Source organism: Apteryx mantelli, chromosome 16, assembly GCF_036417845.1.
Source record: "Apteryx mantelli isolate bAptMan1 chromosome 16, bAptMan1.hap1, whole genome shotgun sequence".
Taxonomy (NCBI): Eukaryota; Metazoa; Chordata; class Aves; order Apterygiformes; family Apterygidae; genus Apteryx; species Apteryx mantelli.
Window position 1 is genome coordinate 5,992,309 of NC_089993.1, and position 17,933 is coordinate 6,010,241.

Consider the following 17,933-nt stretch of genomic DNA (forward strand, 5'->3'; position numbering starts at 1 on the left):
TCATATATTTGGTAAGATGGCAAAGCAGTTTAATATTTTTCCTTCAGAAACATCAGAACACATTTTTTATTTAGATTTGGCTAAAATTATCTGTCATATGCAGATGATTATGCAGTATCTGCCAACATCCTACCCTAAGACAGTTACAGCAGATGGAGGAAAGTGTTTCATGTGACATTTGTTTAAATGCAACTATATCTAATTTTTCCTGTAATTATTAACACTATTTTACTTCTAATTATTCGAACAGCATTGAATTAACTACTTCCAGACTATTCCTGCCAAATTTTGTATTGAAGAGAATATTTCAACTTTTTATTTGCAGGACAAATAGTCTGCTTTAAGGGTCTAAGGGTTATATATATCACCGCCTTGAAACTTTACTGTAAGAATGACAGCTACTTCATCCAGTGCTGAATATACTGCTGTATGAAGAAAACACAGGGATTTTTATTTCATTTGTGTGTCTCTCATCAAGTGTTAATCTTAAAGCAAAATGAGAGTACAGCACCGAGACTTACTACACTGACTCTGTGTATTGAATCAGCAATTTGAGATACACGTGATGAACATAAACTAAGTCAATTAGTCTAGTAATGATGCATTTGCTTGAATAAACCCAAGTAACTGTCATATAGGCAGGCTCAGCTTCACATCAGTGACAAAAGATACTGATAAAACCAGATCTCCACTGGGAATTGGATAATTTTGCTATTTAATAATATGATTATTATAATAGATTATTTGTTAATTAAGCTTCACAAGACCTCCATATAATAGAAAACCAGTATATTTTACATACACACACACACATATTTACACATATATATATTTAAATATGCATATAGTACACATACACATTTACATATATAAAAACTGTATATGTACTGTATATGCATATTTTTGTGTGTGTGTGTGTGTATATATGCTGCTTGTCTGAAATCCAAAGAGGTTACTTAAGTTTTTGGGAGGGCTTTGGAAGTTTTAGTAATTGCTTCGAAGGACCTACAAATTCCCTTGAGTTTCAGTTCATGGCTTGGACTTTGAAATCACTTCTCTCTTCAGTTTGCTGAGGCATATAACTCTTTCAGCTATATTAAAAAAAAACAAAAATTAACAGCTGCACTCCTTTCTGGTATGTTAGCACTATGTTATCACATAACCTCCCCTGCTTGCTCCTTAAATTAATGTTTAGTATCATTTCTCAGGTATGCTTCACGTAGAACATTTTGGGGTTCAAGCTGCTCTTCTCTGCTATGCCCTCTGAAGGACATACTGGTAAAACACTAGATGATGGGTACTGTATTAAAGACTGTGACATTAGGGAACATGACCTGGAGATTAAAGGTAGTATCACAGTGAAGTCAGGAGTGGAGTGCTTAACATGGGGAGCGCTTCTGGCTTTTCAGTTTTATTTCTGGGGATCAGACTGCCATTTTGCTGTGGCTAGGCTGGTTTGTAGTTTCTTATTTTTCATTGGCCATAAAAAAGTAACAAGATGATAGTGCTAATAGTTACTGAATAAAACTCTGTTAGGACTCGCTTTTTATTTTAAAGCCAAATACTGTATTGATTTTGCAATAGGAAGACATGCAGGTCTGAAATATAGTAAACAATGAGCAATCAACCACACAGCATTGGTCCAGAATACTATAGAGAATTACAGAATTCCACTTGGAAATGATAGGAGGAAGGAAATCAAAGACGACAGTAAAAATAGGCAGCTAAAATAAATTTAAGTAAAATAATATTGAGAGGATATTCTGATACTGAAGGGATTTTTGTTCCATGCACTGCTTGCCATAGGGCATAGTCCTATTTACTTCAGTAGTTGTTTTTCAAGAGCAAGAACTGGAATATTTAGCTTGTATGTTAGCTTGTTTCCAACAAAAGTAATATGTCACTGTGCTTGCTTGCATCTCTTATTAGTGCTTATAAGAAGACAGCAGTTTTAGTTTAACAGCCACACTCTGTTTAAAAATGAACTAACCCATTAACTTCTCATGCTAAACTAATAGTCTGGTCATTAGTCTCATCTAGCAGCATAGGAAGAAACAAGTGTAGAGAGACATGAGGGTGGAAACCAGCCTGGCCATGCAACTTCCAATATGAAACTAAACATTACCTGCAATGAACTGTGGCTCAGAATCTACCTTTTTTAAGTACTAAAATTCTTTAAAATATTAATCCGTTTTAAGTGACAGAAAAATAATATTTTCAGCATTATCCTCCTGGTCAGAAGGACTTCTGAAAGGTATTTTAGCTCTTGACTTTATTCCTAGATAATTATATCTAAGGCAGCTGAGAAAAAAGTTATATGGGAACATTGCTGCTTGTGGCTAAGCATAATATTTTGATGCCCAGGTCTAAACTTAGATCTTTAAATGATTACATTTGTTACTTTAATCAAAGTAATACTATCATGAGCTTTTTTGTTACAGCCTATATCTTCTTCTCTTTCCGGTTTTGCGGGAGAGTAAGGCTGCTCCATGTATCCGGGCTTGCAGGCCCCTGAGGCGCAGGGGAGGACGCGAGTTTGCACGGGGGTGCTGCACACTGAGGAACCTCTCCAGGACTTCACAAGCTGTTCTGGGAACAGGTCAAACCGTGATGAGGGCTACGTGAGAAAAGTCCTCCATGGCCCCACAGCAAACAAAAAGTAGCCCTTGTACGGTGGCTTTTTGCGAGATGTGCTTATAAACTGGAACAGCACGTGCTTGCATTAGTACTTACAGAAGGTAGTGTATTAGCGTAAATGTATTCACTGTTGCTGAAATACTCTCTTGTGCGTTTTATCTCAACGGTACGTTTTGCTGGTGGTAATTCTGGTGTGCTGATGCACTCCTTCCTTCACAGTGAACGTGCAGTGACATCCACTGGCTCTCAGCTGAATGCCTTACTATATACTGCTTTCAGAGTCTTCCCTGAGAAGAGTCAAACAAAATACAGCTGAGAAATATTTTTGTTCTTTCTCTTATGTGTGTTCATTTGGTAAGTTACTCTTGAGTCCATTTGCTCTGTACTATTACATTCTGTCTTGGAGGGAGACATTTGTGGCAATAAAACAGAATGTGAAATTGATTTTTATTAAATATATTTATCTCAGGCTAAGAAGTAATGTTTTTCTTTCCATTCAGGCAATGACTTGGTTCCCACATGCTTGCCATCTGGCTATTCAGCTTAGAATTTTTGCTTTCAAAATATGTTGCAGCATATAATATGTACAGCAGATAGTATATTTATTTAAATCCCTTTATTTTAGGGAGTTCCCATTATTATCTGTAATTTGGGGATTGTGTTTCATGCCCTCGACAAAACATTCTGAACTTCATATTAAAAAAAACAAAGAGAGTAGATAGGAGAGGGTGTTAGAAACTACTAATAGTACTACAATTTAATGGAACAGGATTGATAGGCCAGTAATTTGCATTCACCTGAGAAGGAGTTAGGGCGTTGTGTGGACAGTAGTAATGTCTGAGGAATGGGCTCATACTGCATCGCTCTGGGCAAGTGGTGGATGTCAGTTTGTGACTGTTGCTCCCCAGTGGCTCACAGTTGTTCTTATTTTTTAATAAATCTGCACATTAAGTTTCTACTCTTAGATTGCAGGTGTTTAAAGAGACCATCTGTAGTGTGCTATAAACGCTGGTCTTTGGCCTGTAGAAAATCCATAATTCACAATACGAACGTAAAGTAGTAATAATGTTGGAATCTTCCATGAACTGATTTTTTTAGACTTTAGAGAGTGTGATTACAGCTTTGTACTGGCTTATCTCCAGCATTGGGAGCCGTAACGGTGCGAAACGGATGGGATGCAGTGGTGGGGATGAGAATAAAGGAAAGGTAACGTATGCTTTTCAAGATGATATGGGCAAGGATGCTTCTCCCATGAAGCGTCCTTGCTGGTGGTCCCGGCTGCCTGCGGGAAGGGACTCGCCAGTCCCCCGGCCGCCCCGCCAGGAGCTGGGACGCTGCGCACCGCTGGCGGCAGGGCTTTGCACCGCGCGCAGCCTGGCTGCTCCCCGCGGCAGGAGGGACTTCGCGGGGCTGTCCTGAAGCATGCAGAGGCAGGAGGTCAGAGATGGCCGAGGCACTTAATAGGAAAAAGAAGAGCCCCCCAAAACGTTGACTGTGATTTCCAAGTAGATTTCAGACATCTCTTTTCCTGTATAGAAGAGCACGTCAGTAATCTCAGGTAACCATCAGTATAATCGCATATTCCAGAGTAAATGATGTAATTTTGTTTTTCAGGTGATACGCTCAAGTACAGCTAATGTTTCCTAAACCATTGCCTTGGTATTGGCTGGTATTTTTTTCTGTGTATGCCCTTGGCTGGGTTGGAGGAAAAAAAAAAAAAGACTATTTTTACTTTATTTGATTTCACAGCAAACGTATCAGAATGGTATTTTATCAAGGTCCAACTTTGGTTTTGATTTTAAATAGAGCAGTTAAGAGAATTGTTCTTTGTTTTTATTTGTCATGAGATGGAAACAGCCTTGCAAAATAGAATAGTTAATACAATTAGTTGTAAGGTTAATGCAGATAAATTTTTCAGGAGTCATCTGAGTACAAGAATTTTATTTGCAGGTAATACTCCACAATTCAAGCATTTTACTGTTGCATCAGTAGACAATCATTTTTAATAATAATTGCATATTCAAAATATGTCCAATTTAATCTGCAGCAATTAGTATATGTTCTTAAGTACATTTCATGACCAGCCATGTTTGGTCTCTGGGGAGATATTTTGCTTTCTGGAGTGTATCGTAAGAGTATATACTAGAATTGAGACGGAGATAGCCATTATTGATGGGAAAGGAGGATTCATTACAGTTTTCTAAACGATTTCTTTCTGAGCTGATGATCCTGATAAAAGAATTTCATTACATCCTCACCTTAGTGGCTGCGGGACACCCATGTACGTACTTCCCAATTTGCACCCGCTATTGGTAGCCTTTCTGGTCGGGTCAGAGGACTGTAGCTGGGGCTCACTCCAAAGGCAACATGATGAGGAACTTCACTGTAGTTCCTTGTGCACCAAGAGGTAATTCCAAACAAACAACAGAGCTAAATAGATTTTCAAATAAAGCAGTTTGTCTTGGCTTTACTTACGTATTTTCCTTTTGGCTTGTATCATCTAACCGATAATGTTTTACCATTTTCAGTGGTTCTTCTATTCATTACTGGGATTTAACAGGAGTTTGTTGTTGCTATTTGACAAGATTTTCAGAGGTACAAATGAGACTTGGACATTAAACTCATGGAGAAATAATGGGAAATAGAAGCCTTTGTGAACCTCCTCCTCAAAATCCTTTAGTAAATTTGGGTAATAAGTAGGATCTTTATCTGACAAAATCTATCACAATATTTTATTTTGTTCCTCTTGTTATAGAAATCCCATTACATTCACTTTTAGTTCAGTATCAGTACTTGCATAACTGACAGTGTCTTTTTAGGGACAGATCTCTCTAAAACAGAGGTAAGCAAGCTAATCTGGATAAAATATAACATTTTTTTCTGTGCAACTGTAGACAGTTTTAGAACAAAATTTGGGATAAGCTTTCTGAGAGTCTTACAGATTTGAATGTATTTTTGTGTGGTTTTGTCCTTTTCTAATCAGCAAATGTTTGAAAACGGAAAATACTGAGATAAGTCAGTAAAATGATATATCTGAGCAGAAGGTGGTATGTCAGAAGAAAGTTCATTTTTCTTCTGTTTCCTTGTTCTTTGGTCGTACACAGGTAATTTAATAGTTACATGAGAAAATGAGCTAAAATCTACCAGTTTAAGCCAAAAGGAAGTATAGAGGTTTCCAAAGGACTGTAGTGTTAATATGTTAGTATTAATGTTAAAATGTTATAAACAGAACTGCAGTAGCATATGAGGGGCTCAAGCAGTCAAACTATGCAGCCCACCTATGAGGGATGTAGAGATCAGTTATTTCCTTACGTTGTACAGAAACAGTTTGTGGCAAAACCAAGAATAGGACCAGACTAACATGACAGCAGCATATTTATTCACTGCTGACAGGACTGTGAACAGATTAACTCTTGGAAAGTAGGCTCATCTTCCCAATCTACATCGAATTTGTAAGTTATGCAGGGTAGTGAGTTATAATGTTTAACAAAATAAGCAGCTGTAGGATACTTACTGTGATACAAATATTAATGGAATATGTAGTTTCTTTTTACCTTCCCAAAATGTCATTTAATGTATGTAACATTTCTATTTGAACTGGCAGGATTGAAGTTGATAGTTTTTGTGCCGGATGACATATTAAGAGAAGTTTGATTTGTACCAGAAAAAACACAGACCTACAAACCTTCCACTTCCTTTAACGGGGACTTCTTTTGGCTTCCCCCCCCCCCATCCTCTTTGTACACACCTTTATTTGGAAGACCTGTGATACGTGTGGATATTATCCCTTCCTCCTATCAAGTAATCAGGAATTACAGTGAGTAACTTGAAGCACTGCACTGATTTTTAAGGAGATGGTTTAATTTGTTGTAGATATACTGTTTCAGCATATTGTGAATAAATCAAAACTGGCACAAGCCAGTTCTACCTCTGGGCACCTCTCTTTGTCCGTTACCTATTTGCTTTTTGGAGTATCGGCTGTTTTTTTTTAAAGTCCAAAATGTTGACAGTAATATTGCAGACGCCTTGAGTATTGGGCAACTCTCTGATCTAATTAAATTTATTCAAGAACTTGCACACGTTTCATACTGCTATAGATTTCTTTTTTGTCTTTTTATAATTCCATGTGTTTGCAGCTTTCCAGTACCTGCGCATCCAGAAACCCTTCGCTTCCGCAGGGAGCTGTGCTCGAAGTGAGCACGCAGCAGAGCTGGGGCTGTCCTGGAGCGGGGGTCTCTGTACAGCCTCTGTGCCTCTGGCTCGCCGGGCGAGAGGTGCAGCGCCCCGTGTGCGGCCTCCTCTTTCTGTTCCTGGCCGTTCTCATGGCCCTCGTGGCGCGGCAGCGCGGCCCCGGGCTTCGTGCAGCCGCAACGCGCGCGATGGGCTGGCTGCGAGGCTGCTGCTACCGCTGTTTGCCGTGGTTGCTGATGTGCCACCCCATCCTGCTGGGTGCTCTGGCTGCGTCTCAAGGCTTGATACTGCCTGAAGTAAATAGTCCCTTCCTTGGCTTTTTTTTTTTTAACCTGCTATTAGAGATACGCTTTTACTGCTGTCAGAGTGTTTCTGCCATCATAACAGATCATGTGAGTCCAAACCAGACTCCAGACTCGCACAAAGCCCCTCCGCAAATGCCCTTAGGAGGGTCTGTGTCAGTCCCGCGGCTGCCGCCTAGCTTCTGGGCCCTTGGCATGTAGCTGTACCAACCTGCCTCGCCACTTGTTTCTCTTAACCCTTCTCTGTCTCCTTGCACAGTTTTTTCCTGCTCTATCAGGAAACAGTGTTACATGTCTTACTCCTCAAACATGAACTACACTGTAATACATTTTTCCCCAATTGCACTCTCCTTCTATGGCATCTTTCATACCATTGCCTTATCCTTCAGTGGTATTTTATGTCAGGTGAGAGAGTCATTTTTCTGAAAAAGGAAGGCTCCTCTTAGTCATCAAAAAGTCCCAGTGTCATTATTCTGCAGAAGGAAAGATTAACAAAAGCTTGGATAAGAAAGAGCTGTTCAATGGTAGAGGCAAAGCATCGCTTCCAGCGTATTTGTCTTGGAGTAAAAGTAACATATGTCCTCTACTGAACAACCAACCTATTGATTATAATGTAACCAACTACCCTCAGATCTCTTCCATGGCCTTTTCATTTAATGGATGAAAATGTCTCCAGCTTCTTTCAGGTTGGCTTTGAGAGGCAATAAGGGTTATAACCAGTGTAACAAAGTACTGCTCACAATTCTGGTAACTTTGACTTTAACGGCCACTTTTCAGGTGTCTAAGGACAGTGATTAATTTGCGTTTAAGTTTACCTAATCTCAAAATAAAAAGATGATGTTTAACATCTTATCTGTTTTAAAAAATTTTTGCAGTGGCTTTCTTCTACCCATCTGAAGAAGGGTTACATAAAGAAATGTGCTCCTGAATGCATTTATCAAGTACAGAAAGCCTTCAGTTTTGAACTAGCTTTTCTAAGTATTTCATTTTAACTTCTCCCACTTTATTTTATCTAAATTTATGAACATCAGGAATATCAATTTGGACATTTCTTTGGTGAGAGCTCTTGAGAATTTAACACTGCCAGCCTCTCACATTAGTGAAAGGGCTGGGGATGCTGAATCTTTAACAAAGCAGCTGTTCCCAAAATGTTTCTTAATCATTCTTATTAAGTAAGATAACAAAAAGAAATTGCTCAAAATGGTCTGAGCAGGTATCTCATCTCTGCATTGTTCAGTTTTAGTTCTCTTTTCTCTTGTTTTGCTACTTTTTCATTAGTTCTTCAGCCACTGCAGAATCTTAGTTTTGATTTATTTATATATTTTATTATATATGTAATTATATATAAATATATATCTCTCTATATATATATGGAGTTTGCAGTATGCTTCAAGTCCTTATGTTACCAAAGAGAAGTGCAAAAAGTCAAAAGTCTTTTGTTGGTGACCAGTTGTTGTTAAAAATCAAAAGAATTTAGTTGTTTAGTTACTAAGGCTTTTATATTAAAGTTGAATAGACAACCTTTCTTCCAAAATACTAATTCTGCACTCAGAACAGAATTGCATCACAGTTTGCATCATTCCTACTTGTGCATTTCATTGATCAAGGCCATTCAGCGAGCCCTTCTTGAATCGAGACCTCTGTTTTGCTCCAGCACAGGGTTTTATTCTAGTCCACTCTTGTAGTCTGTTTTGCAGTGGAACTTCTCCCCTGCTCCCAAGCTTTGGCAGCTTCCCTGTCTCCTCTCTTACCTACTCATATTCCCTAGTAAAAATTATTTTTGTCTGATCTTAACATACTAAGGATCTTTTGAGTCACAGGTAGCTTTGTTTTCCAACTTTCAGATAATGATCAAAATTGTCAGATAAATCAATTTTATTTCATCTCTGTGTCTTTCTTGTTTTGATAATTCTTCTATCTTTACTTCAAACCCCAGTAGCTACAAATGCTGGATGCATTTTATGAATATGTTTAAACTTTGTGTTTCTCCACTGTAAACAGAAGGACCATTCTGTAAATTCAAATCCATGTTTAAAGTCCTCTGTAAGTGCAGGAATCGGGAAGAGTTTATATTTGCTCTCTCCACTGGGTCATCCTCAGGGAGGCTGAGGGATCCTGCATATCTCTTCATTAAGCTGATGCTTGTGGTTGCCTGAAGAGTTCTTTTTTAGCTTTCAACATTCTGGAAACGGACTGCTGGTCAATGATTTCTATCCACTCTTTCAATTATTGCCTCTGCATAACCACAGAATAAGGGTATTCATCAAGTTTTGTGGTTCAGTGTTTCCTCTTTGTCTCTGTCTAGCTTGTAAAATTCTACTTTTTTATCTTGTTTAGTTATCTGGATATTTTAAAATCAGTTTAATGTCATTCTCACCACCACAGAAAAATAAGTGCAGTTTTTATATAGGTCAGTTAAATTATTTTTGGCTGCTTTCTGAACTCTAATGAAATGGAGGTTTAATTGGGTTGATACAGTGCCAAAATGAATGTTCTCTTTCCACAACTCGTTTTATTTACAAAATAAAGAGTTGAAACTTCCAGCAATTTTATAATGTTGAAACCTAATCAGTTCAGTTATGTGTATGGGTTTCAGTGTGAAGAATTACATTATTAGTTTTTTTGTCTAAAATTAATAAATTTATCCCTGTGCACAAGTTTTGAGTTAATAAAGTGATTTATTTATTAATAAAATTATAGAGGCCAAATATTCAGAAGGAATGCTTTAGAAAACAAATCACTTTATTAACTCAAAACTTGTGCACAGGGATTTGAGATGGAGTAAAGAAGTTAGAAATTGTAGTTATTTAGTGAGATTTATGATAGAGCCATGCATGCATACATGAGACATCTTTCATGAGGAAAAAATAGCAAATCAAGGGTTGATTTGTGTATAAACATAAGAGCAAGAGCATATGATGGCTAATGCCCTTGGCTGTGATATCTTGATTTAGGATGAATGTACCCTATATTCAGTAACATGCTGTATAATATACATATCTATAAAAATATATATATTGTTCACATTGATAAGATAGTGATTTCCTTTGTAATGGCAGGGTGCCTAGAGCTTTCTCAAATAAGACATTGAGGTTTTGGGGAGTGACACTGCTTTGCCTCTTCCTTGCTGAGGTGTCAGACTAGGGAAAAAACATGTCAAGGAAGCAGCATCAGTTGTCATCTTGACCTTTAAAAAAAGGTAGTTCTGCTAGTGGCTCTAGGTTCACCTCTCACTTTTATCCTGCGCTTAAATTTCTGACTAAGTTCATGCAGGACACCTTGTCACCTTTACACCACTTTAGTGCGACTTTCTTCTGATTCCAGCTGAGGAATTTGCTAAGGTATCTTTTAAGAATAATGTTCTGAGCAAAACAGATCTAAATGAATACATTGGGTAAAATAAATTCACTTGCTGTCCTGTGAAACAGGACTGTAGATAAGATCTAGTGAACAGTGACCCTGTTCACTAAGGGGGTTTGTTTATAGCATCATATTAAAACGTGAACAGCAGAGAAAGCTATATAGATATTCAGTAGTAATTTAAGAGGGAGAATTGGATGGCTTGTGGGATTACAGAATACAGAATTTTGCACTTGCAGGTCATTACTTTGAATTCAAATATACTCATGGTAGTGATAAAAATTTGTTACCAGATGACAGCTCTTCAGTTGCATATATGAAATGAGGTTTTCTATCCAGCTGGTAATGGGCAGATGCCTGCAACACAAAAACAGTATCACAGCTGACACTATTACATACTTTCATTGACAGTCTCAATGGGGTGGTCAGCAGTTAAATAGATTATCACAGGGTCACCTTTTTGACCCTAGATTTGATTCTTTCAAGGTGGTCAGCAGTAAGTTTTGTGTAGAGAAAAGTTTAGTGAATAATATATTTTTCTCCTTTTTTTGGTGTTGTTGAATACTGATTCAATGAGCAATAAAAATCAAGGGTATTTTCTAAACTATTGCGAAGTGGTAGAAATACTTTAACAGAGACTGTGTGTTATTCCTTATTTTGTATGGCACCAAGCAGCCTTTCACCAAGGGCAGTATCTGTAAGAAAATGTATTTAATAAGTATTTTGGCAGAGGCTAGCATTAATTTTTCACTTTTCTCTGGGGCTTACCATTACTGACACCATTGAATAAGAAAGCTAATTTATTATGGACACGTAGGTGTTGCAGAATGTAACTGCTTTTGAACAGAAGATGTGGTGCATTTAATGTGTCTGATTTAAAGACAGTTGTCCTTTGCTGTTTGTAGAAGTGAAATCTGTGACAGTTCCCTGTGACTGGTGTGTGACTCATTAAGTGGGAAGTTCTACAGGAGCTCCCACAAAGTAGCTTTTCACTCATGAAAGTAAATCATCTTTATTGTGCTTGCTCAGAGGTTTGTTTTGCTCTTGGTGTGAGGAAGATTTATGTGAGGCTCTTGCTATCACACTAATAAATGCAATAGGAAAAGTGACTGCTTCATGATTCTTGAGATACAGAGGCTACCATAAAAATCGTAATAAATCTGTCTCCAAATAATTAGCATTACTGAGATAACACAGCTATCATGAAAAAAAAAAAGAACTAGACATGGTTTTGCAGAAGAACATATACACATCTGTGTGTATATATGCGTACCTCATTCCATAAGCAAAGGATGGGGAGGAGGAGAGGTTCATAATGATGAAACACTGTTTCCATACATCATATTGTACCACACCATAACTGCAAAGCAGCACTACGTTCTGCAACTCTCAGACTGACTCTTGACTTAAGGTGAATACCAATTGTTTTCATGGAGCTGGTCCCTCCAGCAAGGAGAGGGCAGATAGGAATTTCAAGCCAAACAGTTGGATCTTGGTGATTAGAGTGACTCAGATTGCTGTTTATAAAATAGTGACTGACTGTGATGGGAATAACTGCTTCCTTTGGAGGCTTTATCAGTGCACAGTGATATGGGTATTTGAAGATGTAAAAAAGAAGCAGTTATTTAGGAATCTAGAAGAGAAACAAGACATTTTTGCTATCATGATCTTGGTGTTCATCTTAAGTTGGAGAGTAATATACTTGTTTATGTCTCAAGCCTTAAATACTCTTCAGAGAAGCGACTCTGCACTTCTGCCACTCTTACCGTATAAAATACAACAGTATTTCTGAATTATATGCAGCATTTGTAGCAAATGTAATTAGAATGTAAATAATTATGAAGAACCATCTAAACACAATATTTATTGCTCTAAAGGCAGTAAGGTTAGCTACAAAATTTCAGCACGATGTGGTTTTGATGGTTTTTATTTGGAGTTTTTAGTATTAGTAAGAGAAGTTTTACAAAGAAATGCTGAAGGATTTTTAGCACTGGAACTATTGGGAGCTAATAAAATAAAACTTGGCATGAAAGTAACAATCTTATGCTGATGAACATGGCAAACATACACTCTTTCCACTTGGGGACAGTTGACACAGATGGTAGAACTGTTTTTACCATGTGCTGTATGTCTTATTAATTGCCATGCCAATTAATATAAACTCCAAAACCTGCTTCTTTGTTCCACTAGTACAGACACTGCAGTCTCTTAAATTTGCTTATTGTAAAGTATGAGACTTCTGTGTTTATTTTTATGGGACTTGCAGGCTCTCTCTCTTTCTGTCTCCTTCTGCCCCGTCCTCCCCCTCTTTCTCTGTATATTTGTGAAAAGAACTGTTTTTCTGCTGGCAAAATTTTGTTTTTTTCCAACAGACAAATGAAGTTAAGTTCTAAACTTCATATATTGATTAAACACTAGAGAAGATGAGCCTTATGTATATCATAAAACTATAGGGCTAGAAGGGACCTTAAAAAGTCATCCAGTCCATCTCCCTTTGCAGAGTGTGCCACAGTTATTTGTGACAGATGCTTCCTCAGTTTATGTTTGAAAGCATGGAGACTCCAGCCTTCTTGGGCAATATTCTGTGTTTGAGTGCCAATGGTGAAGAGTCTAATCTGACTTTTTCCTGTTGTAATTTAAGCCCAAAATTTGAACTTGTCCCTGCAAAGCCCTTTTCCCAGGCTTTACATGTGTCAGCAATTTATTACATCTCCCCTCTGTCATCTCTTCCTTAGACCATACAATGAACATGTATTCCAAAACTATGTATTGCAGATCTCTGATACTTTGCTCTGGACTCTCATGCACATCTTTTCTGAGGTACAGCATATAAAACTGAAAATCTGGATTTGGTGATCTGCAAATAATCTCTGCAGAAAATATCTCTTAGCTTCAATCAAGACTGGCGTATCTATGGACCACCAGAATAGACATAATGTTAGTATATAAGAAAAAGTGATATATAATGTGAAAAATTATATATATAAAAAAAGAACTTCTTTGGTTTCCCCCCATATGATACTGTCATACGTGATTTCACACTGTTGTTGAAAACCAGGTGCACAAAAAACAAGTAGTTATTTGGCCTTACTTGAGAGAAATCCATTTTGTTTGTTTGTGGAGCAGATTTCTCCCCAGTAAAGCTAAAAATTTAAATCTAGTGTTGTACATGGGTCTTATTCTTTTGGAAAAGAAGATCAAATCCAGTCCACTTCAGAGGATGACTTTGCATCCAAGCAGAGAATAATTAAAGTGACATTCTAGGAACAAGTATAGTATATGTGCAGATTCCATAACAAGGGGTTGTATCATTGTAAAAGGTATGAATAAATATATCTTTGAGTCTACTATATCAGTTTTGTAAAGATCAGGCTAGACCAGAGAGTGTACTCCAGTTTGGGTGGCCTTGTGGAAATAGTAAAATCATTGTGTGAGAAAGAAGACAGGTGCAACTAACTGAAACCCCAAACTGAGAAACTCCAGAGGGACCTCTACCCCTGATGCTGCTTGGTATCAAACAGGTAAAGAAATCCTTTAAATTAGGAATGGAGTATTGTCTAAAATAGTCTAGTGTAAGTGAGGACGTTAAACCAAGCAATGCCGTGAGACCAAGACATACTGACGGGAACAAAGAATGCGTTGGTGTAATGGGTTGGTCAGAATTATAAGCAGCCAGCGGTAAGGCTAGTTAAGCTTTGGTGAACATGTAGACTGATTTATGTTTTCTCTGTTCTGGGTTTGTCCTAAATAAATAGTGCTATATTCTGTGAAAGTTGACTGACTTATTACTGGTCAACAGTATTGTCTCCTAGGCAGTCTAGAATTCCAAATGCTGAATTAGTGTCAGGTTTACTGCAGTAGTAAAAGTGAATTGCAGTCTAAATCCTCAGTCTGGTGGGAGAGAGCTTAAGAGAGGTTATGGTTGGAGGCTTGAAATTTGAGTGGGCTGCCTCTGGAGGCTACTAAGAGGTCAGAACAGGTCCAGAACTGTGACAATTAAATTTATGTTTTTGTAAAAGATTTCATGTCCTTGTAAAAGATTTCACGCCCTAAAACCTTTGCAAGCCACATATATGATGAAAACCCACTGGGAGTAAGGGAGACTGTTATAGTCCTAAGCATCAGTTCAGAGTAGGGAATATGTGTAGTCGATTTTGCCCTCTAACTTATACATTTCATTTTTGTAAATGTCAGTTGCTTCAGCTTTTGATGCTTCAGTCTTAAATGCGCTATTTGTAAAAGTGAACTTTTTAATGATTAGAAAGATGTCTGTTAAATCTATAATGTAACTGGAATTGCAGTGTGAAAAATTACCCTCTTGCAAGGGAATTACTGCAAAATGTGATTACTTCACTGCCACCCCCATATAAACACACTAATTATTAGAAGTATTTTTTGCCATACATGTGAAATGGCTGTTCTTCAGGTACTGGAGGGCTTTACCAAAAACAGCATTGTTCTTTTTCAGGATAGTTTTATCTCACAGCTATGTTACCATCACTTTGTATTTCATTTTCCGTGCCAGTTTTCACAACATCAAACTGCAGTACAACTCTGAACTATAAAAGCTACGTAATGATTTTTTTGAGCCACTTTTTCATTTTTTTCTACCCATGATTCACCAGGTATAACTCTCAATATCTTTGAGTTACAAAATTTTGTACAAGCTAATCAACAGCCCATGCGCGTTTTTACCTGCTCCCCATGTTTCTCTGAGAGTGTCATTGCTTTAGAGACTTCAGCTGTCAAGCAGTTGTATCAGATGTACTTCTGCTTCTTAGGTGCAGGTTTATGCATAGTGTGTGTACGTGACTGCCATGCTGTGATTGTCTGTCTGTCCAGTACACTAGAATTGTATGCAGACTTTTGAATGACGCACCAGTGTAATTAATCATGACTAATTAGAGGAAAAAGGACAAACCGTTGTTGATTACTAGGGTGGTGGCATTATGGCCCATGTTGCTTGTGGGAGAAAATGAGAGCCTGAACCTGCCCATCTTTCTGACATCTTTTGCTGCATACATGTGTCATTAGGCAGCTTATTGCCACGGGCTGCACAGTTCGGTCTCCAGAACAATGAGGCATGAGAATCACTAGCATAACGCAAGAGACAGGATAGACATCAAAATATTTCTGTGTAATATTTTGTTATTGTAAACACAGAAAAGTCCTTTATAGGAACAAAAAAAATCATAACCTGGGCAGAAGAAAGGATTTTTTTTGTTTGTTTGTTTTATTTCACAGCCATAAATTTATCCTAGTATCCCAATAATGTACTGGTTTGTTCCTATGCAAATAAAAAGAAAAAAAAAAGTGAGGCTGAAGCAGTTATAAATGGGAGGTAAAAGTCATCTTTTATCCCTGTAATAATTGACTAGAAGGTATGCAGCAGCTAGATCATTTGTTCTTAAGTTGGTTTATTCCACTTTAGAAAGACTTTTATTCTAACAACGATAAAACTATTATGTATTTGGTTGTTTAATTCCAGGGCAATTGTACATGCTTCTCCATGTAATCAGATTTTACCCTCCATGTTTCACATATAGGTTTTAAAGGAATATGCTGAATTATGAAGGCAATGGACTACTAACAACTAGGATACTCCTAAATGGGTAGAAAAAGGTTAATTTAGAAATCATGGTGGATTTTTGCAAAACGTTTTTTTTCGTAATGCAGTAGTCTGTGAGCTTTGCTATAGAGACTAGCCTATCTATGGTTAAGTTAGCTTTTGTGGATGCTCCTGATGAGATTAGAAGTAGAAAACTTGCCATTTGCTTTGTTACTGCATATTCTTTTTTTTTTTTTTTTTTTTGAGACATTTTTTAGAAAACATCCATTTCTGAGAAAACTTTGATCCAAAGTTTCAGACAGACTAAATTGTCCTCTCATCTGCAGAGATCAGGTTTGGCTTCCTGACCTTAACAGGTCAGATTCCCATATCTCGAATAAAAAAGTATATTTACAGTCCCTCTTTACAGAGCAGAGTTCCCTTCCTATGCTGAAAGGAAACCAGTCTGTTTCCAGTGAAAGTGAAATAGAACTTAAGTGTATTTCTAATAGAGAAAATTATCATACTGAAAAACATAGGATATATTACAGGATGTCTTCAATCTATAGATGCTTATTTAAGGATCATTTGATGAAACAACAAACCCTGGCAGTACTGGGATTAGTCCTTTTTGATAATTTGCTGATCCTTATAGCTTTTAAAAAATGAATATTTGCATTTATTTCTTATTTAAATATAAAATAATAACATTATATCAGTTCAGCTTGTATATATCAGGTTTAAAAACATAAAATGGCTTGAGCAGCCTGCCATTTCCCTTTTTGGAATAGCTCTGGAAGATCACTGAGAGGTCTGCAGCTGTGGCTGCAGGAAGGAGGCCTTATCGGTCCTTCAGCTGATGTAAAGCACCGGCAGGCTGATTGCTCTGAGGAAGGGTGATGACAGGATCAGCATCAGCCAGCACCACTTCCAGCCTTGACCTTTTCCTTCTTGCCAGAACAAGAAACCTAACAAGATCCAGTGAAAGGTTTCAGGCGAGAACCCACAGGTGACCACCGCACTAGTGGTGCGTGGTTGTACACGACTTTCTTTAGTCCCTGCTAGCACTGGGAGGAGAGCTCCTTTTGCAGCTGCTTGTGGTGATGTATGGCACATAGCCTTTAAGGACATGGCAGCGTGTCTGTTGAAGGCATGGGTTTAACAAGTTTTAGAAGTAATCCCATCCTGATAAGGAGGTTTTTTTTCCTAGTAATAGCTGCTGCACTTCTTTATTCTGCCTGTTTTCTGTAGTCTTTTGTGAGGGTGTTAGATTTTTTTCCGTTCGTCTCTCTCAGACTACTTATTTTACTTGGCCCTCGGGCCCTCAGGTTTTCTGAAAGAAATCAGCATACTCTCAAAACCTTTCATTTTGTTTGTCTGATGGATGCTCTGCCCTGTTAAGAGATCTGTAGTGACTGCACAATGTAATTTAATATGAAGAACAGTTAATATTGCTTACAAACCTGTCATCAGCTCTTAGAAAATCAGTACCAGTGAGACTAACAGGAGAAATCTGGATCTCTTAACCAGACCTTCTTCTACCATCCGGTAGAATTGTGAGGTTTAAATTCACCATTTTGACAAAGGGTTAGTATTTAATATGTTTCCATACACAGCAGAAAATATAAAATAATCAGATAGATATATATATATCCATATGCTATCATACTAATGAAACAGCAAACTCCATCAGTGGAAATTTAATTTTTGTTGATGGAAAGATACCATTTGTTTGATTAATTACAAGTCAGGAACACAGCTGAGGTACACATACACAGAAGAATTAATAAGAAAAATGCATTAGAAAAGAGCTATTTTGGATACATAAGTTAGTGACAATAATTATCTGTTTATGAATACTGAATAAATACTAAAAATACTTCTGAACCAGGATT